This window comes from Nerophis lumbriciformis, linkage group LG01, assembly GCF_033978685.3.
Source record: "Nerophis lumbriciformis linkage group LG01, RoL_Nlum_v2.1, whole genome shotgun sequence".
Classification (NCBI taxonomy): domain Eukaryota; kingdom Metazoa; phylum Chordata; class Actinopteri; order Syngnathiformes; family Syngnathidae; genus Nerophis; species Nerophis lumbriciformis.
In genome coordinates this window covers 28,537,253-28,563,244 of record NC_084548.2, presented here as the reverse complement: position 1 = coordinate 28,563,244, position 25,992 = coordinate 28,537,253, and the positions used below count along the sequence as shown (strand labels likewise).

Here is a 25,992-nt window from a genome sequence, read left to right as displayed (position 1 = left end):
TAATCTAGACGGTTTTAGTGCAGATGTAGTGCGGACACATCCGGAGAAAGGAAGACAGGACAAGCTATGCTAGTTTGAATGTGAGGTATTGAAACAAGAAAAGAATGAATACTTTGTACCCTTCAACAAACGTCTAACTGGCACCCCGTTACAAGAGAGTAACCAGCAAACAAGAGGACATTAGCAAGTAGATTAAATCAAGAGAGATTATAATAAAAGGTTTCCCCTACATTGCTAATATAATTGTGGCGGTAGGGGCATAGCTAGGGTTTAGGTCAAAACGACGTCTTCATATAATTTGCATAATTGGGGATTATGTATATATTTTCTTATTAAAAAAAGGCATGAAAATGTTGTACATACATTTAAAAACAAATTTGTTATTAGTAATAAAAAAAAAAAAATTGTATACTTTTGCTATAGTTTACAATTGTTGCTGCTTATTGTACTATGTAACACAGACCGTACACATATCGCAGCAGGTCTCCAAGGTGAACTGTCTCTGGCATGTTACAACAAAGCAGGTAAGGAAAGTAGGCAAGTTAGATCCTTAACTTCGGGACAAGAACTGTCTCTTACGGCTGGGTTGGTAGGACTGAGGTGCTAAGTGGGGATGGGCACGTCCCGCGACTGGAGGAGCCCCGCACTGAAGCTCCCGTGGCTGGCGGGGTGGGCGGCACAGCCCCCAACTATTACCGCCGACACTGGCCCGTCACACACATGAAAGAGTGCCACTGTCCTCCTAATATTTGCACAATGCACCTTTTGTAGATGTATATATGTATGTATACATCCACATATCTGCTCCAGAAAATTGCATGTGTCTTACAACATCCTGTTTCGGCCGTGTTGTTTCGGTAACTATCTGGCCCAGGTTTCACTGTTTTTTTTTCGATGGTCAAATGTTTGGTAGATCACCATTCAATAGTGCGTAAATAATAGGCTATATATATATTCATTCATACAATATATTGCTTGAATTAGTTTTCAGGTAAAAATCCTCATTTTTAAGGTGAGGCTGTTTTTATTTTGCTGTGGCTCTGCGCCATGTAGAAGAAACCCTGTAATATGCACACAGTGCCACAACACTGTCAGCCACAGATATAAATGGTAGATAGTAGAGACGATACACCTCTTTGGGCTGCAAGTGTACAGCAACTGGGCGCAAAGAGTCTGGGCATCCCGTGATCTTATAAGGAAATTAAAACAAGGACGCCTGCTCGCCAAGAAGGGATGTTTATTTATTTTATCACTTAGCAGGCAACTACAGTTCCCAGGACGGCAGTATAATAACATTAAAATAATAAGTCTCTACACATACGAGGACATTGAGGGGAAAACAAGGATTTTAATTAGCAGGGAGGGTAATGGTTGTTTTTGTTTTTTAGTTATTGTGTACCATTGACTTAATTTTTCTCAACAAAATAGGGAAATAGTTTAAATATGTGGTTGATATTTTACACTGTTGTACTTAGAGATGTCCGTATCGGCCGATAAATGCTTTAAAATGTAATATCGGAAATTATCGGTATCGTTTTTTTTTTATTATCGGTATCTTTTTTTTAATTTAATTTTTTATTAAATCAACATAAAAAACACAAGATACACTTACAATTAGTACACCAACCCAAAAAACCTCCCTCCCCCATTTACACTCATTCACACAAAAGGGTTGTTTCTTTCTGTAATTAATATTCTGGTTCCCACATTATATATCAATATATATCAATACAGTCTGCAAAGGATACAGTCCGTAAGCACACATGATTGTGCGTGCTGCTGGTCCACTAATAGTACTAACCTTTAACAGTTAATTTTACTCATTTTCATTAATTACTAGTTTCTATGTAACTGTTTTTATATTGTTTTACTTTCTTTTTTATTCAAAAAAATGTTTTTAATTTATTTATCTTATCTAATTTTATAACAATTTTTAAAAAGGACCTTATCTACACCATACCTGGTTGTCCAAATTAGGCATAATATTGTGTTAATTCCACGACTGTATGTATAGCGGTATCGGTTGATATCGGTATCGGTTGATATTGGTATCGGTAATTAAGAGTTGGACAATATCGGAATATAGGATATCGGCAAAAAGCCATTATCGGACATCCCTAGTTGTACTGTATTTGTTTCTGATTATATATTATAACAAAAATTGAAAAGCCAACTCATTCTGTGATCTTGAATATTTAGAAAAAACTTATCAGCATCAGTATTGGTGTGCCCAATACTGACCGTCTAACTGGTATTGGATTAATACACACATTTATAGTATGGCCTATTACTAGTACACTTTTTAAAACTGGAAATGATGCAATACGTTTCTGTATACGTCAGCAGCAAAAGAGGAGCTTTTGTATTGTCTGACCTGTTTTGAAATGTTTCTATTGTAATTTCTTTATATGCAAAAATACACAAGTGTAATCGTTACACAAGCAGCATACTGTAGCTTCGTGCCAGGCTGTTTTCAGCGGAATTCATTATTTGTCAGATTCAACAAAAATACATATTTTTAAATTACTTGGCTCTGGTCCCCTGCCTGTGAAAGGCAAATATGAGAGGTATAACAGATTAATCTCGCTTAACTAGTGGCTGGCTAGTTTTTGTAGAGGGACTAACGTTTATTGATAATTGGCCCTCTTTCTGGGGCAAACCGGGCTCGCTGAAGAGGGATGGCCTACACCCTCACCGGGAAGGCGCAATCACTCTTTCTAGAAATATAGACTACTATTTGAGTCAAGCTTGACTAACTACACTAGAACAAGTTCGGACACAAGCAATTACAGTGTCTGTTAGTCCGGCTGAGGAGTTAGTTAAGCTAGAACTAACCAGTGCCAGGCTGTAAAATTCCTGCACACATCATAGGTTTAACATAATTAAACCTAAAATGTAGCTTTATTGCCCTTTGCTGGTCGAATTCAACGCTACATGTATTCAACCAGTTTTGATCGCCAGAGTTATTAAACAGCCAAAAACAACACAACCACAAATACAAGACATCAAAAAGTCAGCAGTTTCAATACATTCATACTTTGTTGTCCAGTCGCTGTTAAAAGTCAAATTTTTGCGATTTATTTCGATTTTTTTTTAGAGTCGATAGTGTCATCTTCTTCTACGCACCCACTGCTGCTTCCCCCCCTGCGGGTTGCCAGGAGTACCGCATACATGAGCAACCCTCGTTTGAATGGCTTCATCAAGCCTATTTGGGTGACGTTCGGCAGGACAAATTAAAAGCTTTGGCGGGCCAGATGTAGTCCGCGGGCCGCCAGTTAAATAGGTCTGGCTTATACTGTAGTGTTTATATAGTTACTCTACACTTTTTGTTTACAAAGGTCCTAACTTCATTGTCTGCCTGCATGTTCAATATTCAAGTGCAACTTTGTTCATCAATACTGTAGCTAATGTATTTATTGTTTTGGTTGTGTATATTTGAGGGTCCTGACTCCTCACCCACTTCTTAAGAGAGACAGAAAGAATTTGATTGCTTTTGGTTGTGAGTTTTATTTATGTGCAAAATTTTGGTGACAGAGGGAGTATATTTTATTTTTATTATTTGTTTTTTATTTGTTTTATTTAACTTGGAGATTTAAAAGTTTATATTCCAATTACAGTGTTAAAATATATGAAACATACAAGTTTATTGCATTTGAAAGAGTATACTTGCATTGTTATTATATATTATCATTATATCAGTGGTTAATTTAGCCTTGTTTATTGACAATAATTTGTAGGCCAATAGGTCGTCGAGCAAAATTGATAGGCCCAGGCCTAAATATATCAATATTTTGTTTCCCAAGAAATCATTAATTGTTCGGCCGCTAGTATTGATACATTTATTCCGGTGCATCTATTGTGTATCTAATTCTGATGTTTTCACTTTATAATTCAATTAAGGAAAGATTAGAATGAATTACAATAGACATTTGTTATTGTTAATTGTCACATTAGGAACAACAAAATTGTGGCTGATTCAATTCAAAACATAGTCGGTGGAAAATGACGAAACACTACTTATAGTTTCATTTACCCATTCTTATGCTACAGCATTTATGAAATCAAATACTAGACAGAAAATGACCCACATTTTATTACTGGGTGTAACGGAGTAAAACACAAAATTATTTTGAAGTCTAGTAAAAAAAAAAAAAAAAAAAAAAAACACTGGCACTTCCCTTTTAATGAATTTAAAGAAAAATCAACTCGCTCCAATATTTTGACGGTATACAGCTGCGGTATATTCTTTTTAACCAAAAACCCATGTTGTCAACAGGGAAAGCAAATGAATCTCTCCATGAAGCATTAAATGTTCTATTTTCATTGGCAATGTTTCTCTTTTTTGATTTGTCTATAGCTAGCTTACTTGACTGCAAAAACAATAGAATTGCCTGGCAGCAAGCGATGACGCATAGGGAGTGGGTGTAAGATACATTTTGATTGACAAATTATTAAAATATGTTTTAATTCTATATCAAAAGATCACCAAACTCTCTGGAATAACAACTGTTACAATAATTTAAACAAACTAAATACAATAAAAAAACATTACAAATAAATAGGCGACTTGTCCAGGGTGTACCCCGCCTCCCGCCCGATTGTAGCTGAGATAGGCTCCAGCGCCCCCCGCGACCCCAAAGGGAATAAGCGGTAGAAAATGGATAGATGGATGGATTATTTATTGACATTTTGTTTCAAAGCCAAAGGGAGCCAGGGCGGCTGCAGAGCTGCGGGTTGCAGGCCCTTTAATTAGTGTATCAATACAGCCAATCAGCCATATTACATACTGCTCGCTGTTTCGAAAAAGCTAAGTATCGTTCTATTTGTGTGCTTTTAAATTGTTCTGCAGCTTTCTTTATTACTTTCTCAACATATTTAGTAGTACTATTTAACTTGCAAATCACCCGATCTCTGTCTCTCCACCCCTCCCGCAGCTAGCTAGCAGCTAGCTGCTAAGCTAACGAAGCTAGCGCGGAGAAAGGCGTCGCCGGGCGCCGGTCAGAAGGAGTCTACTCCTGCACACCGTGACCAGGACTTCTCGGAAGACAGCAGGAACTTCACTCGGTGACAGAAAACACCGTGAGTATGGCTTCCTGCGCGTCTTGCACCTTACTCACGGAGAGGCTGGCTCTGCTAGAGGGCCGTGTCCGCCAGTTAGAGCAGAGTAATCTCGTAACTTTAGATGTTGCGGACACATCTGCTAGCGTTAGCTGTAGCGAGCTAACTAGCCCAGCCTGTAGCAGTCCTAAGCGGCCTACAAGCTACGGTGTACCGGTTGAGACGCATAATAGATTTAGCTCTTTAGCTAGTCCTACACCCCAGTCTACCGGGCACCACACCTTAGTCATAGGGGACTCCATCACCCGAAACATAAAGCTTAGCAAACCAGCCACAATTAAGTGCATCCCGGGGGCCCGAGCACCTGACATTGAGGCTAATCTTAGGGAGCTAACTCGCAACAGGCCTAGTAAACACGTACGACAGGCTAATCGCACCACTAGTTATGCGAATATAGTTGTACACGTTGGCTCCAATGACACTAGAATGAGACAGTCAGAGATTACAAAGAGAAACATAGCCAGGACTTGTGATCTCGCTAGAAAGATGTCCAGGCATCGAGTAATTGTCTCTGGCCCCCTGCCTGCGAGAGGCAATGATGAGAGATATAGCAGATTAGTCTCGCTTAACAAGTGGCTGGCTAGCTTCTGTAGACAACAGGGACTAACGTTTATTGATCATTGGCCCTCTTTCTGGGGCAAACCAGGCTTGCTGATGAGGGACGGCCTTCACCCTAACCAGGAAGGCGCCATCATCCTGTCTAAGAATATAGACTACTGTTTAAGTCACATTTGACTAACTACACTAGAGCAAGCCCGGTCACAGGCAATTACAGAGCCTGCTAGTCCGGGTGAGGAGTCAGTTAAGCTAGAACTAGCCAGCACCAGGCTGGATAATTCCTGTACGCATAGCAATTTTCTTAGAATAACACACAACTCACATAATGTGTTTTCTGTTGTGAATGTGTCCGGGGTAGATATGCATTCTACTGAGGTGGCAAATCATGATGCGTTCAGTCGATCGCAGCATCAAGCAAACAATCTGAAAATTCCCATCGTATCAATTCCTAGATATGGTCAAAACTATTTAAAGTGCACTACGTATAATAAACGCAACATTATTAATATTTCTACTACGGATAATTTAAACAAAAACTCGTCAAAACAGCCCAATACTTATAATATGGGCTTTTTAAACATAAGATCATTGTCTCCCAAAACGTTATTAGTTAATGAGGTCATTAGAGACAATAATCTTAACGTCATTGGTCTTAGCGAAACCTGGCTCAAACCAGACAAATTTTTTGCGCTAAATGAGGCATCTCCTCCTAACTATACGAATGCGCATATTGCCCGTCCCCTTAAAAGGGGTGGGGGGGTCGCACTAATATACAATGAAAACTTTAACCTTACCCCTAACCTAAATAATAAATACAAATCGTTTGAGGTGCTTACTATGAGGTCTGTCGCACCGCTGCCTCTCGATATGGCTGTTATCTACCGCCCCCCAGGGCCCTACTCGGACTTTATTAATGAATTCTCAGAGTTCGTTGCTGATCTAGTGACGCACGCAGACAATATAATCATAATGGGGGACTTTAATATCCATATGAATACCCCATCGGACCCTCAGTGCGTGGCGCTCCAGACTATAATTGATAGCTGTGGTCTTACACAAATAATAAATAAACCTACGCATCGCAACGGCAATACGATAGATCTAGTGCTGGTCAGGGGTGTCACCACCTCCAAAGTTATGGTACTCCCGTATACTAAAGTAATGTCCGATCATTACCTTATAAAATTCGAAGTTCTGACTCATTGTCAACAAACTAATAATAATAATAACTGCTATAGCAGTCGCAACATTAATGCCGCCACAACGATGACTCTTGCTGACCTACTGCCTTCGGTAATGGCACCATTCCCAAATTATGTCGGCTCTATTGATAACCTCACTAACAACTTTGACAATGCCCTGCGCAAAACCATTGATAGTATAGCACCGCTAAAACAAAAAAGGGCCCCTAAAAGGCGCACCCCATGGTTTACAGAGGAAACCAGAGCTCATAAATTATCATGTAGAAAGTTGGAACGCAAATGGCGCGCGACCAAGCTTGAGGTTTTCCATCAAGCATGGAGTGATAGTTTAATATCGTATAAACGCATGCTTACCTTAGCTAAAGCTAAATATTACTCAAATCTCATCCGCCTCAACAAAAACGACCCTAAATTTTTGTTTAGTACAGTAGCATCGCTAACCCAACAAGGGACTCCTCCCAATAGCTCCACCCACTCGGCAGATGACTTTATGAATTTCTTTAATAAGAAAATTGAACTCATTAGAAAGGAGATTAAAGACAACGCATCCCAGCTACAACTGGGTTCTATGAACACAGATACAACTGTATCTACGACGGATACTGCAATACAAAATAGTCTCTCTCTTTTTGATGAAATAACATTAGAGGAACTATTACAGCGTGTAAGTGGGATAAAACAAACAACATGTTTACTTGACCCACTTCCTGGGAAACTTATCAAGGAGCTTTTTGTATTATTAGGTCCATCAGTGCTAAATATTATAAACTTATCACTTTCCTCTGGCACTGTTCCCCTAGCATTCAAGAAAGCGGTTATTCATCCTCTGCTCAAAAGACCTAACCTTGATCCTGACCTCATGGTAAACTACCGACCGGTGTCCCACCTTCCCTTTATTTCGAAAATCCTCGAAAAAATTGTCGCACAGCAGCTAAATGAACACTTAGTGTCTAACAATCTCTGTGAACCTTTTCAATCCGGTTTCAGGGCAAATCACTCTACGGAGACAGCCCTCGCAAAAATGACTAATGATCTACTGCTAACGATGGATTCTGATGCGTCATCTATGTTGCTGCTTCTTGATCTTAGCGCTGCTTTCGATACCGTCGATCATAATATTTTATTAGAGCGTATCAAAACACGTATTGGTATGTCAGACTTAGCTTTGTCGTGGTTTAACTCTTATCTTACTGACAGGATGCAATGCGTCTCCCATAATAATGTGACCTCGGACTATGTTAAGGTAACGTGCGGAGTTCCTCAGGGTTCGGTTCTTGGCCCTGCACTCTTTAGTATTTACATGCTGCCGCTAGGCGACATCATACGCAAATACGGTGTTAGCTTTCATTGCTATGCTGATGACACCCAACTCTACATGCCCCTAAAGCTGACCAACACGCCGGATTGTAGTCAGCTGGAGGCGTGTCTTAATGAAATTAAACAATGGATGTCCGCTAACTTCTTGCAACTCAACGCCAAGAAAACGGAAATGCTGATTATCGGTCCTGCTAAACACCGACATTTATTTAATAATACCACCTTAACATTTGACAACCAAACAATTACACAAGGCGAATCAGTAAAGAATCTGGGTATTATCTTCGACCCAACTCTCTCGTTTGAATCACACATTAAGAGTTACTAAAACGGCCTTCTTTCATCTCCGTAATATCGCTAAAATTCGTTCTATTTTATCCACTAGCGACGCTGAGATCATTATTCATGCGTTCGTTACGTCTCGTCTCGACTACTGTAACGTATTATTTACGGGTCTCCCTATGTCTAGCATTAAAAAATTACAGTTGGTACAAAATGCGGCTGCTAGACTTTTGACAAGAACAAGAAAGTTTGATCATATTACGCCTATACTGGCTCACCTGCACTGGCTTCCTGTGCACTTAAGAAGTGACTTTAAGGTTTTACTACTTACGTATAAAATACTACACGGTCTAGCTCCGTCCTATCTTGTCGATGCATTGTACCATATGTCCCGGCAAGAAATCTGCGTTCAAAGAACTCCGGCTTATTAGTGATTCCCAGAGCCCAAAAAAAGTCTGCGGGCTATAGAGCGTTTTCTATTCGGGCTCCAGTACTATGGAATGCCCTCCCGGTAACAATTAGAGATGCTACCTCAGTAGAAGCATTTAAGTCCCATCTTAAAACTCATTTGTATACTCTAGCCTTTAAATAGCCCCCCTGTTGGACCAGTTGATCTGCCGTTTCTTTTCTTTTCTCCTCTGCTCCCCTTTTCCTTGAGGGGGGGGGGCACAGGTCCGGTGGCCATGGATGAAGTGCTGGCTGTCCAGAGTCGGGACCCGGGGTGGACCGCTCGCCTGTGCATCGGCTGGGAACATCTCTACGCTGCTGACCCGTCTCCGCTCGGGATGGTGTCCTGCTGGCCCCACTATGGACTGGACTCTTACTATTATGTTGGATCCACTATGGACTGGACTCTCACAATATTATGTCAAACCCACTCGACATCCATTGCTTTCGGTCTCCCCTAGAGGGGGGGGGTTACCCACATATGCGGTCCTCTCCAAGGTTTCTCATAGTCATTCACATCGACGTCCCACTGGGGTGAGTTTTTCCTTGCCCGTATGTGGGCTTTGTACCGAGGATGTCGTTGTGGCTTGTGCAGCCCTTTGAGACACTTGTGATTTAGGGCTATATAAATAAAGATTGATTGATTGATTGATTGATATTGTTCACAAAGCATTACTACTGTTTAGTTCAATACATTGTTGTACTTTTTGCACTGCTGTTTTGTCAGCAACACAAACAACTGAGTTAGCGTCCCAAGCGCAGCAATGAGGTACATCATAAAAAAGTACTTGTGACATTTACTAGTTAATTCTCACAAACAGCAAAGCTCCATAGCATCACAAGACAAGCAGCAGCACGAGGAAAAGAAGCATGTTGAGTCACATGTGGTCTGTGTTCTTGGCCGAGCAAATGAGGGTCATTACTACGGCGGAATTCAATTGGTATGCCACAACATCACTCAATTCCAGCCCCAGTTGGGCTTGAGTGCCGTTTGTGACGGCATGAAGGAAGTATGTGGTTAAGTAAATTGAAAGATAAAAATACCGTATGCTGGTTTTCACTCACCGCCAAAAACAGTGGAGGTGATAGCAGTTCAGCTATTTAACAGTCATTTAACAATACTCATAGTAGACACAGAGTTAAAACAGGTTATAAAGTGGACTTAATGAGTGCTGCCACTAGTGCTCTGCGATATTACGAGATGTATCGTAGTACAATACAAACATGTCTCAGGGCTGCAACTAACAACGACAAAACGCAAAACCAGTGAAGTTGGCACGTTGTGTAAATCGTAAATAAAAACAGAATACAATGATTTGCAAATCCTTTTCAACCTATATTCAATTGAATAGACTGCAAAGACAAGATACTTAACGTTTGAACAAGAAAACTTTTGTTATTTTTTGCAAATATTAGCTAATTTGGAATTTGATGCCTGCAACATGTTTCAAAAAGCTGGCACAAGTGGCAAAAAAGACTGACACAATTGACGAATGCTCATCAAACACTTATTTGGAACATCCCACAGGTAAACAGGCTAATTGTGAACAGGTTGGTGCCATGCTTGGGTATAAAAGCAGCTTCCATGAAATGCTCAGTCATTCACAAACAAGGATGGGGTGAGGGTCACCACTTTGTGAACAAATGCGTGAGAAAATTGTCCAACAGTTTAAGAACAACATTTTTCAATGAGCTATTGCAAGGAATTTAGGGATTTCACCATCTACGGTCTGTAATATCATCAAAAGGTTCAGAGAATCTGGAGAAATTACTTCACGTAAATGGCAATCCCTGTGACCTTTGATCCCTCAGGCGTTACTGCATCAAAACCAATATCAGTGTGTCAAGGATATCACCACATGTGTTCAGGAACACTTCAGAAAACCACTGTCAGTAACTATAGTTGGTCGCTAAACTCTACTATGCAAAACAAAAGGCATTTATCAACAACACCCAGAAACGCCGCCGGCTTTGATGGGCCCGAGCTCATCTAAGATGGACTGACGGAAAGTGGAAAGGTGTTCTGTGGTCTGACGAGTCCACATTTCAAATTGTTTTTGGAGACTGTGGACGTTGTGTCCTCCGGAACAAAGAGGAAAAGAACCATCCGGATTGTTATAGGCGCAAAGTTCAAAAGCCAGCATCTGTGATGGTATGAGGGTGTATTAGTGCCCAACACATAGTAACTTACACATCTATGAAAGCACCAATAATGCTGAAAAGTACACAAAGGTTTTGGAGCAACATATGTTACCATCCAAAGAACGTTATCATGGACGCCCCTGTTTATTTCAGCAAGACAATGTGTTACAACAGCATGGCTTCATAGTAAAAGAGTGCGGGTACTAGACTAGCCTGCCTGTAGTCCAGACCTGTCTCCCACTGAAAATGTGTGGCGCAATATGAAGCCTAAAATACCACAACGGAAACCCCGGACTGTTGAACAACTTAAGCTGTACATCAAGCAAGAATGGGAAAGAATTCCACCTGAAAAGCTTCAAAAATTGGTCTCCTCAGTTCTCAAATTTTTACTGAGTGTTGTTAAAAGGAAAGGCCATGTAACCCAGTGGTAAAAATGCCCCTCTGCCAACTTTTTTGCAATGTGTTGCTGCAATTAAATTCTAGGTTAATGATTATTTGCAAAAAAAAATAATGTTTTTCAGTTCGAACATTAAATATATTGTCTTTGCAGTGTATTCAATTGAATATAAGTTGAAAAGGATTTGCAAATCATTGTATTCTGTTTTTATTTACGAATTACACAACGTGCCAACTTCACTGGTTATGGTTTTGTATTTTAATAGTCGACTAGTGATCGACTATTTTAGCACTTAGTCGATTACTCGGATTTTACAGTAGAGATCGCCTGATATGTTTTTTTCAGGACCACTACCGATACCGATTATTAGTAATCAAGGAGGCCGATAACTAATATTTTAAACCGCTATTCATTTGCAGTAAAAGTTATTTAAACATGAAAAGTATATGTCAGTAAACAGCTGGACAAGGCTTCAAGTATTTTTTACTTTAAGTATTTACATTATTTTTTTGGAAAGGTCAGACCAGTAGCAACATAATGTTTTATGCAGCGCTAAAGTTGTGGTTAGTTTAGCACCAAAAACATTGTGGGATTTCACGACGTGTGTCCAATGTTACAGGTCAGAGAAGCATCAACATTTGCATTTTAAAATATAAGAACTCTCCTGGGAAAAAAAAATAAAAATATGGGGTTTCTCCACATCAACATTACTCAGCATCTACTCAAATGTTAAATAATTCTATAGCAGTTTATTGGTTTAATTAATATTTCGTAAGGTTTCCTTGTGAGGAAGTCTAAAATATTGCGAACATTTGAATAAAATAATTTCTGGGCTCCTTAACTGAGCTTATTATTACTTATTGGGGCGGCGTGACTCGGTTGGTAGGGCAACCGTGACAGCAACTTGAGGGTTCCAGGTTCAATTCCCGCTTCCGCCCTCCTAGTCACTGCTGTTGTGTCCTTGGGCAAGACACTTTACCCACCTGCTCACAGTGTCACCCACCTGCTCACAGTGTCACCCACACTGGTTTAAATGTAGCTTAAAGATGTAGATAATGGGTTTCACTATGTAAAGCGCTGTGAGTCTTTAGAGAAAAGTACTATATAAATATTATTCACTTCACTTATTATAGGCTACACATTTTTTAAGATGGCTGACATCATTTCTGCCTAATGTTACAGACCGTATGAGAATGTTGTCTCTTCTTCTTTACCTGTATAATAAGCCTCCTATTTGTCAATATATTTACAAAAGAGTTTGGATTTTTGGCAGATAAATCCTTTCTGTCATCTTTATGTCCACCTATCTCTGTCACAATTGATTGAATCACGGAACTGGACTGAAACTCGCTGCTCTCCATTAATGACCCCACACTCCGAGTGTTGCGGACAGAGTCAGATCTTGCAATAGCGAAACAAACAAAACTGAACCGTAAAAGAAGGACAACAACTGGATTTCCCGGCAAGTTTTGAAAGCTAAGCAGAGGAGTTTAACACCGTGTACAAGTGACCAACTATGCAAGTAGAAGAGAAACAGAGGGGTGCAGGGGCTGTGCCGCTGCAGTGAAAAAAAAGGAAACTCTTCACATGCAGGGCAAACGGGCTGGTGATTAAGCAGTGGTTACTATTTATCTACTTCACTAATTATTTGTAGTTTTAAATACTAAATACTGGTATCATATGTTTACATATTGTATCTGTATATGTAGTCCTGTTGTAGTTGTAAACAAAAATGATACTGATAATAAGAGGCCGATACTGATCTAGGTCAAAATGTGATGAGTGACAATAATCAGTCAATCTCTATTATCGCCTTTAATTTAGCCATCGACTTTTTGAATTCAGCTTGAGGTATTTTTAGGCATGTGCTTACGAACAACAAAGATGACTAATTAATTTATAAATATTAATTTATACTGGAACTATACTGCTCATTCCGCTGTTACAAAAACATTATCAAACATTTGTCCATTTACAAGCAAGGACAGGCAAAGTGCTAAAAACCAAAAACAAAATATAAGTTCTTGATGTGAAAAAAAGAGCAGTTAAAAATGCAGCAAAGACAACAAACGATAAAAACATTAAAAGTATCTAACCTGCTCAAAGAGAAAATATTTTGTGATGAAATGTTTAAAAAGTTGCACAATGGTATATTATTGGTTACTGATTAACTCCTAGCATGTTTAGCAATTTAATAGACTCAATGTATAAACAATAAACAATGTATAGAACTGTATCATTGAATTCTGAACAATTTAGCTATCTAACAGACTCCCTGACGCAGTGCAACACATCTCCATCGCATAGTTGATCAGGTTGTGATTCACATAATTAGATTACATATATCTATATACATATGTGTATACACACACACACACACACACACACACACACACACACACACCCGCATATATATTTGTATATATATATATATATATATATATATATATATACACACACACACACACACACAAACATACATATATGTATATATGTATGTAAACAAAACATTATATATGATGTTGGCGTATTCTTTTTGAATCACCCTGTATATACACATACATACATAAATATACACACTAGAGATGCGCGGATAGGCAATTATTTCATCTGCAACCGCATCACAAAAGTCGTCATCCACCCGAACTAACATTTTATCAAATCCACACCCGCCCGCCACCCGCCCGTTGTTATATATCTAATATAGACGATGCAAGGCATTAGTAAGGTTAGAAAGCTTTTGCCTGTTAAAGAAAGGAGACTGATCCAATGCAGCAGAGACATTCAACGCATGCCATGCATTAATATCTCTTGGCCACGCATTAGTGGCTAAGAGATATTAATGCGTGATAATATTATTTATCATTATTATAGTATTATTGTCATTTCCATTAAGAAAGTGTTGACTATTGTTGCCAATGCCCTCAGATAAGGAGTGCGTTCCTCACACTTTGTGTTCGCAGTTGCAGTAAGCAGAACGATGCTTTTAAGAAGTTAAAACAATGTTTTAGAAAGACTAGGCCTATATTTTCATTAGGTAAAAAAAATGTTCTGAATTTATTTCAATGAATATTAACTTGTTAACGTTATAATGCTCAAATAGGGACGAGGGCGGGGTGCACAGTGAAACAGTGAACAATTTCGCGACAAAGATGAACCTTTATTGATTGATCTGCAGCCATGACAAAATATCAGACATCTCCATTGTCAACGACAGGCAGGAAAATAAAGATAAACACATAGCCTATGTTGTAGGCATAGGCATAGGCTCATACGTTTTTAAGTTGAAATAAAAAAATGAAAAAAAAATGTGCCTCATAAGCCTTAGGCTGTCAATCACACGCACAAACTTAAATTATACAATAACATATGTATGTCATCCCTATTTAAACAAAAATAAATTAAATAAATAATAATAATAAATTACCTGCAACTTATTGGCCGAGGCAAATAGCTGGTCTTTTTTTCCCCTGGTCTTTAGTATTCCCTTTTTTAGTTTGTCGCGTACCACGTTTCCTGCCGGCGTTGCCATCATTTTTTTTTTTTCTTCTGTTGTGTTGTGTTGTGGTGTGCTGCAGTGCCTGATGAATAATTGCCTGTTTCAAAGAGTGCTGCTCGTTTTTCGTATGTGGGTAACAACATTTAACTATGTATATATATTTCCGAATTGGTTCAACCTCTACCCGCCCGAATCTATTTAAAATCTATTTTTTTCGTCATGTCACCCGCCCGACCCGCGGATTAACCGCGGACTCCGCGGTTGTGTCCGCAAACCGCGCATCTCTAATACACACATATGTATGTATGTGTATATCTAATACATATACATATATATTTTATAGTCGGTACCGATAGATATAACTTCCTGCTTTTGGTAAATGGATTATACTTGTTTAGCGCTTTTCTACCTTCAAGGTACTAAAAGCACTTTATCACTCTTTCCACATTCACCCATTCACACACTGATGGCGGGAGCTGCCATGCAAGGCGCTAACCACAACCCATCAGGAGCAAGGGTAAAGTGTCTTGCTCTAGGACACAACGGATGTGACTAGGATGGCGGGAGTTGAGGATCGAACCAGGAACCGCTGATAAGGTTTGATGTGTTAAAGGTTTTTCTCCTCTTTGCAGAATGGTGCAAATACTCAGTGGCCTAGTGGTTAGAGTGTCCGCCCTGGGATCGGTGGGTTGTGAGTTCAAACCCCGGTCGAGTCATACCAAAGACTATAAAAATGGGACACATTACCTCCCTGCTTGGCACTCAGCATTAAGGATTGGAATTGGGGGTTAAATCACCAAAAATGATTCCCACTGCTGCCCACTGCTTCCACCTCCGAGGGGTTGATCAAGGGGTGATGGGTCAAATGCGGAGAATAATTTTGCCGCACCTAGAGTGTGTGTGACAATCGTTGGTACTTTAACTTTAAATAGTACGCAAAATCTCTTCCTCTGAAACAGTGACAAATGTCCCAGATAATGATCTGTTTGATATTTATCATGCAACCCCTCCCTATACATCCCAATTAGGGCTGGGCAATTATTTGATCACGATCGATAATCGTAGTAAATTTCAGTTCCATCACGGTGATCAGCTATGAGCATATATTAGCTCGATCAAACATGGCGGAAATGTCCGTGACGACAGCCAATTGGAGTCGACCTTTTGCTGCCCCACTTCCTGTTACAGGGTACGCGGAGGTAAACAGAATCATAGATATGAACAAAATGACCGTACTTGGAGCAAAATGCGCAGCTGAAAGCAGCGAAAAAAATGTCTACCATAACTTGGGAATTATTGAGGGCCCTTCATAGGGCCCTCAATAATTACACGTCAACGAAATCATAGACAAATCAAGCCAGCACTCTAGCCGGCAGCCTCTTGCACCCTGTACGAATTATTCCCTCTCTCTGTGTCTGCCTCCCCCTGGGACACGCAATCACCTCATACGACAAAACTAATTCCAATATACAGAACCGAACAGTTCCCAAATTACTTCTGCGTGTCGGGTGATATGTTTGTTTTGCAAATATGTTGACGACTTGTCATCCAAAAGCTGTGTGAAAAAAACTGTGCGACTCCCGTAAATTACGGACCATAAGCCGCTAGTTTGTTCACATGGACGCATCTTCGCAAGACGCAAAGTAAAATCATGAAATGCAAATTTACCGAGCAAAAACAATGCATATTTATCCGGGAAAATTCTTGTTAAAAATCTCCTCGACCCAGCCACACACAAAGAAGTTGTAGACCTCCATGCTTTTCCAAGTTTTCATATGTTTTGTCGTGTAGAATGACGTCGAAGCACAAGATAGTGCAATATGTCTGGTTGTGTACTCAAATAGATTACACCCTGCTTGCTGCACAACAGCCATCTTGGCTTGGTTGACCACTACTGTTTTTCACTTCAGGGAAGAAGTGATGTAACGGAATAATAGCAATAGTCCGATGCGGCTAATATATGGAAATATTAAGTAGGTGCGGCTTCGCCCAGAAAATACGGTAATGCTAGAGCGATACAGTTGTGGACGTGACCACCACGCTGAACATCTTCATTGGTATGTTCATGATGACTTGTCAGCTTCTAATAACTATATTTTGACCACCACAGTTGAAATAATAACTGATAAATCCTTATGTGTCCTCTCTTTTACTTGAAACTCAAAGCATTTATGGTAATGGTTAATCTCGATCATGCATACAATTACAATCTGATATGATACATGACATATTTCCAGTTTCCCATTACATCTTGTCCGAAGGAAGGAGGGTGTACATATTTGTTTATTTCCTGTTCTCAATTTGTAACACAATTTAATCCTTAAATATTAAAGTTCTTGTAAAAAAAAATTTTAAATTGTGATTTACGTAATGAGATGAATAATAGTATCCAATTTTCAAAAGGTGTTCAAAAATGTTTATCAGGATTCCTCTTCTTTGTAAACACTTTCTAACCCGAACTGTTTCCTGAACTGGTTTATATTAGTGCATTATTTGCTTATTGGTTGTTTATGATTAATTGGTTTATTGTTATATTACTGCGCTTTTTCTTTCTTTAATTACATTTGCTTTGTTGGTTACATACTCAAGATGTAAGTAAAATGTTCAAATAATCCCTAGGATATTTGTTGCTTTAATGCTTTAAAACAGTCTTGTTGAAAACAATATTAAAAAAAATTGTGATATTAAGATCAAATGATATGAAAAAATAAAATTGTGATCATTTTAAATTTTTTTGGACAATATCACCCAGCCCTAATCACAATATATTATTCGTCGTACACATCATAGTACAACCATTTCAAACGGGTTACAGGTTAGAAAAGATCATTTTTGGACATGTACGATATATTTAGTAGCTTTCTGTAGTCGTATTATTTTCTCTTTATTTTGACACACATTAACTTACATGCTAATTTCCTGTACCTAGATGGTTACTCTGATCTCCATTGTGACACGGTTCCAGCTAGACTTCAGTTAAAGTGTAACCAATAATTAGATGGCGGTGTTTTCAAGTGTATACAACTCCATTATTCGCCCAAATTAATGTATTTAACCAGAAATACATAGTTTGTCTACAATCATTAAATTAATGATAAGAAATAATTAAAAGGGTCGGTTTGCAACATTTACACAGACACTTAGAGGGCGCTAACTTTCCAATGTATTTTTAGTGTTGTATCCCGCCCTCTTACCAGTGTTGCCAACTTGTCACGAAATCTGGCGACTTTCCAATCCTCTTTTTTTTTTGTTAACAGCTACCAGCGACAAATATAGCTACTTTTCCCAATGTTATTGGAGATTTTTTTTGTGTCTTCACTCTGAGGTGAAAACATGCATCGGTTACTTTCCTTAACGAGCAGCGGGTGCTGCCGGTCAGGTGGTGGTGCTGCTGCACAAGCAGAGCGGAGACCCCCATAGGGCGGCAATTCCAGCAGGAATTGCAGAGGTTCGTGCATGCGCAAATCATTTGCTGTCTGGACTTTTATGATGGGTTCCATTTGTACTGGGAAGTCGGAATTTCCGAGTTCCGAGCCAGAAGTTTTGACTGGAATAAGATAATATTTCTTAACTTTTACACTTAAATTATTCACTGACTTTAATTACCCTACTGCACATAGCCTCAGTCACTTACTCACCTTGTCTGTGTGTGTGTACATAGTGTATATTACCCCACCATTTTTATATATATATTGTTTTTTTCAAATCACCTGACATGTATACTGTGTATATGTACATAATGTATCCATTTTTTTAACGTCATTTTTTATAAACATGTTACAGTTTATATATATTTTATTATTGAATGTATCAAATGTGTTGAATATTTAATGGACCACAATGGAAACAAGCCTTTTGGCTTTTTGTGCCATCCATTTGCTTTTTTAAAGCATTACATGGATTCAATTCTTTAAGATGTCAATAAACTTCTCAATCAATCAATCAATCAATGTGTCTCTCTCTGTGGCAAAAGTTTAACATCTAGCTGGCTAACTCATCATGAGTCACTCTCAGTGCTGATGAGACCCACACGCCCCTAGACTGCAAATGAAATAAAATGTGCAAAGCTGCCACTTTTTCGACCCTCGGTTTACAGAGCGAGATGTAAATATAATTATTTATTTGCTGTCATGTCAAGCTGATATGAAATCAAACAATGTACTAATATGATCAACTTTAAGAAACTCTTCAAACTTAAAGTGTTTACAATGTACAAAGAAGAAGAACCATGATAAACATTCTAAATGTATTTCATCCATCCATTAATTTTCTAGATAATCTTATTTATCTCACCATATGAAATATAACTTACGTCACTAATAATTACGTATTTATTTATTTATTTTTAATGTTATTAGTTATGGAGTATGTTGTGAGTAAATTGAGAACAGGAAGTGAACAAAAGTTTAAAGGAAAAGGCGTAGGATTAAATAAGATCTGCTTCTTCCTACTCCTTTTCGAAAATGTTGAATAGAGAAACTGGAAATTGTGATGTAATGTGTGTTCGAAATAAACACAAACTCAACTCAACTCAATATAAGTCACTGCAACGTCCCAATTCCATCATTCATGTTAATGAGCCAGTCATTAAATTTGGTTAATAATTCTCCATTCTTTTGAACAAATATGACACTTAAACATTTAACAATTCAGAACAACATTGATTTAAAAAAAACCCAACAATGACTCAAAATAAGAACGTTAACTTGTAGTTCAAATCATACTTATCAGTTTTTTAAATTCACTTTTGTATCTCTCCTACAGCGTCCATTGCAATGCATTATGAACCTAAGGCGATGACATCTTCTAGCGACTTCTAGCAACTTCTACGACAGCCAAAAGCTACTTTCCTTGCTGAGGAGTTGGCGACATTGCTTAAAATTCTAAGACATAATGACGTAACTACGTACGTACGTATTAGCTTTTGGTGTTGTTAGCCAATGATAGTGATTTGGAGTGTTAGTGTTAGCTGACAGTGAATGTATATTCTATCATAACAACAACATGACTGCAAATTGTTCTTTGCTTCTCTTGGACTGATTTTGTAAGTGGGCATGCATTCCCGCGCGTACATGTTGACGAGACAGTGTGAGTGACCACCATAAAAAACAATAATTTTATTCGGGCCGGTAAAATTATTTATTACATAAACTGTGAAAAATGTAGACAGTTTTAACACTAATGGTAACATAAGCTAACCAATGGTGTTCTTGTTGTACTTTTTGGTTTGAAAAATCTGTAAAAACCCCTTTCATTAATAATTTATTATCCATCCGTCCATCCATTTCTACCGCTTGTCCCTTTTTGGGGTCGCGGGGGTTGCTGGAGCCTATCTCAGCTGAATTCGAGCGGAAGGCGCTTACACCCTGGACAAGTCGCCACCTCTTCGCAGGTAATTTATTATAAATAATCATAATTAGAATTTAATAATGAATTTAATAAGGACTGTTTTCACTGCTGGACTCTAGAAAGAGGTTCCACAGCCTCTGTAGCAGAACCTCCAGGTTCTGTAACAGCTTCTTTCCTCAGGCCATAAGACTCTTGAACACATCAAAAATAATCCCCTCAATTCCCCCCCAAAACGGATTAACGCGCTGGAATATAAAGACAACATAATAAACGTGGATGCATATGCAAAAGTGCAATATATTTATCTGTACAGTAATCTATTTATTTATATCTGCACCTTATTGCTCTTTTATCCTGCACTAACGAGCTAATGCAACAACATTTTGTTCTTTTCTATACTGTAAAGCTCAAATTTGAAAGACAATAAAAGGAAGTCTAAGTCTAAGTCTTAATTGTTCTTCTACATCAGTGATTTTCAAAAGGTACGTGCACCACTAGTGGCATGCAAGCTCCATCTAACACTGATCAAAGCACAGTGTTTTATTTTCTAATTTTCAAACACAGTGTTACTGTATTGTAACATATAATATAATATATCAGTATATATCCTATACTGTACATATATTATGTTATTATGTAAATATTACGTATATATTTTATATTGCTTTTAGTCTATTTTACACCTGCATTGTCCTTTCCATCTTTTCCATCATTTGTAACTAAGCTACTGTGTGGAACAATTTCCCTTGTGGATCAATAAAGTTTGTCTAAGTCAGGGGTCGGCAACCTTCAGCATACATAGAGCCATTTGAGCCCATTTCCCACCAAAGTTAACCCACCTAGAGCCGCAAAGTCTGTTTGAGCCCTACAATGACAATAACACTACTTTTAGTTTCATTACATTTAAGCTATAGTATTTATGAAATCAAACACTAGACATAATATGACATAGCAAGTATTTTGGCTCTGATCAGCTTTCCGCAGCAGTTCCGAAACTGCTCTTTTTAGGTCATTTCCAGCTTGGTAGTATTTTTCTGCAAATACTGTGTGTTTGTTCTGGAAATGTATTTCCACATTTCATTTTTTTGTTGTTTGCTATTTTCTCCCCACATATTAAGCACACAGGTGAACCAACCTCTTCAACAGTAAACGCAAATGAAACTGTCCATGTAGCAATAAATGTTTTATTTTCATCAGAAATAGGGCTGCAACAACTAATCGATTAAATCGATTATACAAATAGTTGGCGATTAATTTAGTCATTGATTCGTTGGATCTATGCTATGCGCATGCGCAGAGGCTACGTTTTTTGTTGGGGTTTTTTAACCTTTATTTATAAACTGCAACATTTACAAACAGCTGAGAAACAATAATCAAAATAATAGGGGTGTAACGGTACGTGTATTTGTATCGAACTGTTTCGGTACGGGGGTTTCGTTTCGGTGCGGAAGTGTACCGAACGAGATTCCACACGGACATATTAAGTAGCGTACTGCCCGTTGTGTAAACAATACTCAAAATGCCGGACATTTGAGGCATTTAAGAAACTCCGCCCTGACAGCTCCGCAAAAGAGGACATGTCCGGTGAAAAGAGGACGTATGGTCAGTCTATCCTAGCCCGTTAGCTGCTAGCATGCTAGCAAAAGAGGACTAGCAGCGATCGGTTTCACCGGACGTGAAACCGATCGGGCTCAGTCCTGACCATACGTCCTCTTTTCACCGGACATGTCCTCTTTTGCGGGGCTGTCGGGCGGTGTTTCTTAAATGCCTCAAATGTCCGGCATTTTGAGTTAGGGTTGCGTGTATTTTCAATATACGTTCAGGGTTAAGAAGGTTAAAAACACAACAAATTGTGCGTGCAGCAGCATTGGTGAGGGAGGGGCAGAGACAGAGAGAGCGAGAGAGTTGTGATAATCGTGCATGTGTCATCAGGCTCTGCTTTTTATCGATACATTTATCAGATTTTACTTTTTATTATTTATAGCAGGGGTGTCAAAAGTGTGCATTTTTGTAACATTTTCCTTGTTTTATTTGGCAAGTTGAAAGAACATGGAGCCAGTATGCTGTTTTTTTCTCAATAAAATACTGGAAAGGATAGAAATGTAGTTTGTCTCTTTTATCCGATTATTAATCGAAGTAATAATCGACAGATTAATCGATTATCAAATTAATCGTTAGTTGCAGCCCTAATCAGAAATGTTTCTCTTTTTGATTTGTCCATTGCTAATTTACTGGGGGTTGACCACTAAAAACAATACAATTGCTTGGCAGCAAAAGATGACGCATCGGGCGTGTAGACAAAACATTGCAAGATCACAAACTCTAAAATAAAAACGACTACATTAAAGTAGACTAACTATATAAAATAAAATAAATTAAAATTAAATAGCCATTATTTATTTAAATGTTTTAAAAGCCAAAGGGAGCCATGCTGGAGGCATGAAAGAGCCGTATGCGGCTCCAGAGCCGTGGGTTGCAGACCCCTGGTCTAAGTCATACTTGCCATCCCTCCCAAATTTTCTGGGAAACTCCCGAAATTCAGCGCCTCTCCCGAAAACCTCCCGGGACGAATATTCTCCCGAAAATCTCCCGATTTTCAGCCGGAGCTGGAGGCCACGCCCCCTCCAGCTTCATGTGACCTGAGTGAGGACAGCCTTTTTTCATGACGGGAGGACAACAGGGTGACAAGAACTAAATCATCCAGACTAGAGATAAATTGTATTATTATGTTTATCTTACCTAAAAATAAATATATATATTATTTAAAAAAATAATAATACATTTTTACTATATTTTGCTAAAAACATCAAAATTAATTATATTTTTATTTGTATTTTTTCTGACTTCTTATTACATTCAGCCATAGAATTATACATTAAAATAAACATATTTTAAGTAATTAATTTTAAATGATCATAATAATTCATTTAAAATGACCATATTTAATTATTAAAATAATTGCTTGTTTATCAACAACTTTAACATTTTATTCATTACATTTTGAAGCTCTCAGAAGCCAAGTTATGTTGTATTCCTTAATATTTATTTATGCAAGTTTGAAGTATCAATTATCTAAACACAGTTTTGTTTGCATATTTTCAGGATGTAGATATATATATATATATATATATATATATATATATATATATATGAAATACTTGACTTGGTGAATTCTAGCTGTCAATATACTCCTCCCCTCTTAACCACGCCCCCAACTACGCCCCCCCCCCCCCAAAAAAAACCCCCCTCTGCCTTGTTTTTAATGAACACTTAGGCCTACTATGCTACTGGAGAGCCACGTTTTTTCCTCTGAGGTGGTACTTGGTGAATGACGTTTGAGAACCACTGCTCTACATTCATACAATTCAAACAAAAACATTTAAGTGTCCTTCTGCTATCCAGCCATCCATTTCCTACCGCTTGTCCCTTTCGGGGTCGCTGGAGCCTATCCCAGCTGCACTCGGGGTACACCCTGCTCGCTGACCACTAATACGCGCTGGCATGTATCCTTCCGCCGCTTCGCCAGCTGAGCGGCGATGTGCAAAAAATAACTCACTTTCACTTTGAACACGACGCACAAATCCCCTTTTAAAACCGCGAACATGCTTACAACACAACAATAACAGGGCGCACGGAGACAACATGCTTATTAAAGAAGTTCACTCGGCGTTGGTTAGTGCGTCGGTCTGTGTGATGAAATCATACAGGTAGACAACAAGGGCGTGACTTTTTACTTTTAAACACTAATGTAACTTTCATGTCTCATAAAGCGAACTAACACACACATATATATAAACAAAATATGTCTTGGCTACAGCACATTACAGTCTCACCTTGACAAATGAGCACGTCAACACACACACGAAGCACATTCTTATTGAAGTCAAACTCACCTGCTGTCGTCATTCCTGTCGCTGGGTCGCCATGCAGAGCTCGTAACAGAGTTGTGTTGCTGGTGAAAGAGTTGTGTCGCTATTAAAAGAGTTGTGTTACAGTGGAAACAGTCTGGCTAACCACAGGAGTCTCCGCCACTTTGGAATGTTCACACTGCTAGCATGCTAGGCTGTAGTGCCACATATGGCCGGAAGGGGGCGCCGTCAGCCAGACCTGCTGAGTGGATCTACTCATTCATTTCCTATATGCACCATACTTTTTTGACCCACATGTTTTTTTTTCATGATATTGTATTTAATTGATCCAAAACAGTTGTTTATATACAATCAAATAATATTAAATAACAATAATATAAATAAATGAATACTACTATACATGAAAATCCATACAATATAAACAGTGTGACATCACATGGACACCACTATGTGAAATGTGATTATAACAAACTTCAACAGTGGAAGTGTGGAACAACACAAACATACATAATACAACTATACATTATTTTAACATTCATAATTTAACATACATCGCAAATAAAACATAGCCAATAAATGATTAATTCCATCTAAATCATTTTAAAATATATATTTCAATTTAGATTGTTAGTTATGCAAATTTATGTCTAGTGAATTATATTTGAAGTGAATTATATTTATATAGCGCTTTTTTTCTAGTGACTCAGAGCGCCTTACATAGTGAAACCCAATTTCTAAGTTTAATTTAAACCAGTGTGGGTGGCACTAGGAGCAGGTGCACGGTAAAGTGTCTTGCCCAAGGACACAACGGCAGTGACTAGGATGGCGGAAGCGGGGATCGAACCTGGAACCCTCAAGTTGCTGGCACGGCCACTCTACCAACCGAGATATACCGCCCCTATACCGTCTATATTTTTATAAAAATAATGATATTTCATTGATTTCTCAAGTTATTGATGCAGTCTATAAATGATTTGAACTATTGATCATTGTATCCATCCATCCATTTCTACCGCTTGTCCCTTTTGGGGTCGCGGGATCATTGTATGTGTTTTAAATGTATACACATACTGTATATACGCATGTACATATGAACACAGTTATGCATAGTTATGTTATAAAATAAAGATGCATGAAATATAAAGCGGGCTTCACGGTGGCAGAGGGGTTAGTGCATCTGCCTCACAATACGAAGGTCCTGAGTAGTCTTGGGTTCAATCCCGAGCTCGGGATCTTTCTGTGTGGAGTTTGCATGTTCTCCCCGTGACTGCGTGGGTTCCCTCCGGGTACTCCGGCTTCCTCCCACTTCCAAAGACATGCACCTGGGGATAAGTTGATTGGCAACACTAAAAATTGGCCCTAGTGTGTGGATGTGAGTGTGAATGTTGTCTGTCTATCTGTGTTGGCCCTGCGATGAGGTGGCGACTTGTCCAGGGTGTACCCCGCCTTCCGCCCGATTGTAGCTGAGATAGGCTCCAGCGCCCCCCGCGACCCCAAAGGGAATAAGCGGTAGAAAATGGATGGATGGAAATATAAAGCTATTCTCACTGACAGATTCCATGTTTTGTTTGTTGAAAAAGTGCAAAGCAGATGATTGAGATTCTTTAAAAGACAACATATGCCCCCAGCAATAACGAAACTGTGGAAAAAAATCAATATTTTATCTTCCTTTCAACTGCATCTTGTCCCCCCCAGCGCACACGCACGTGCGCGCGCGCGCGCGTGCACAAACACCCATGCGTGGACACTCCACGAGCACGCACACACAGAAAGAACACAAATGGAGGTCAAGACTGGTGCGTGACCTCGCTC

General features: G+C 38.8%; 1 protein-coding gene across 1 annotated transcript in view; it reads right to left on the bottom strand.

Annotated features, from left to right (window-relative positions):
* The window catches only part of vangl1 (VANGL planar cell polarity protein 1), a 104,566-nt gene extending 80,164 nt beyond the window's left edge, over nt 1-24,402 (bottom strand). The window contains exon 1 of the mRNA XM_061978635.1: nt 24,205-24,402. The gene's annotated coding sequence lies outside the window, so the exon portion shown is untranslated. The remainder of the gene's footprint in view (nt 1-24,204) is intronic.
* Between the last annotated feature and the right edge of the window lie 1,590 nt (nt 24,403-25,992).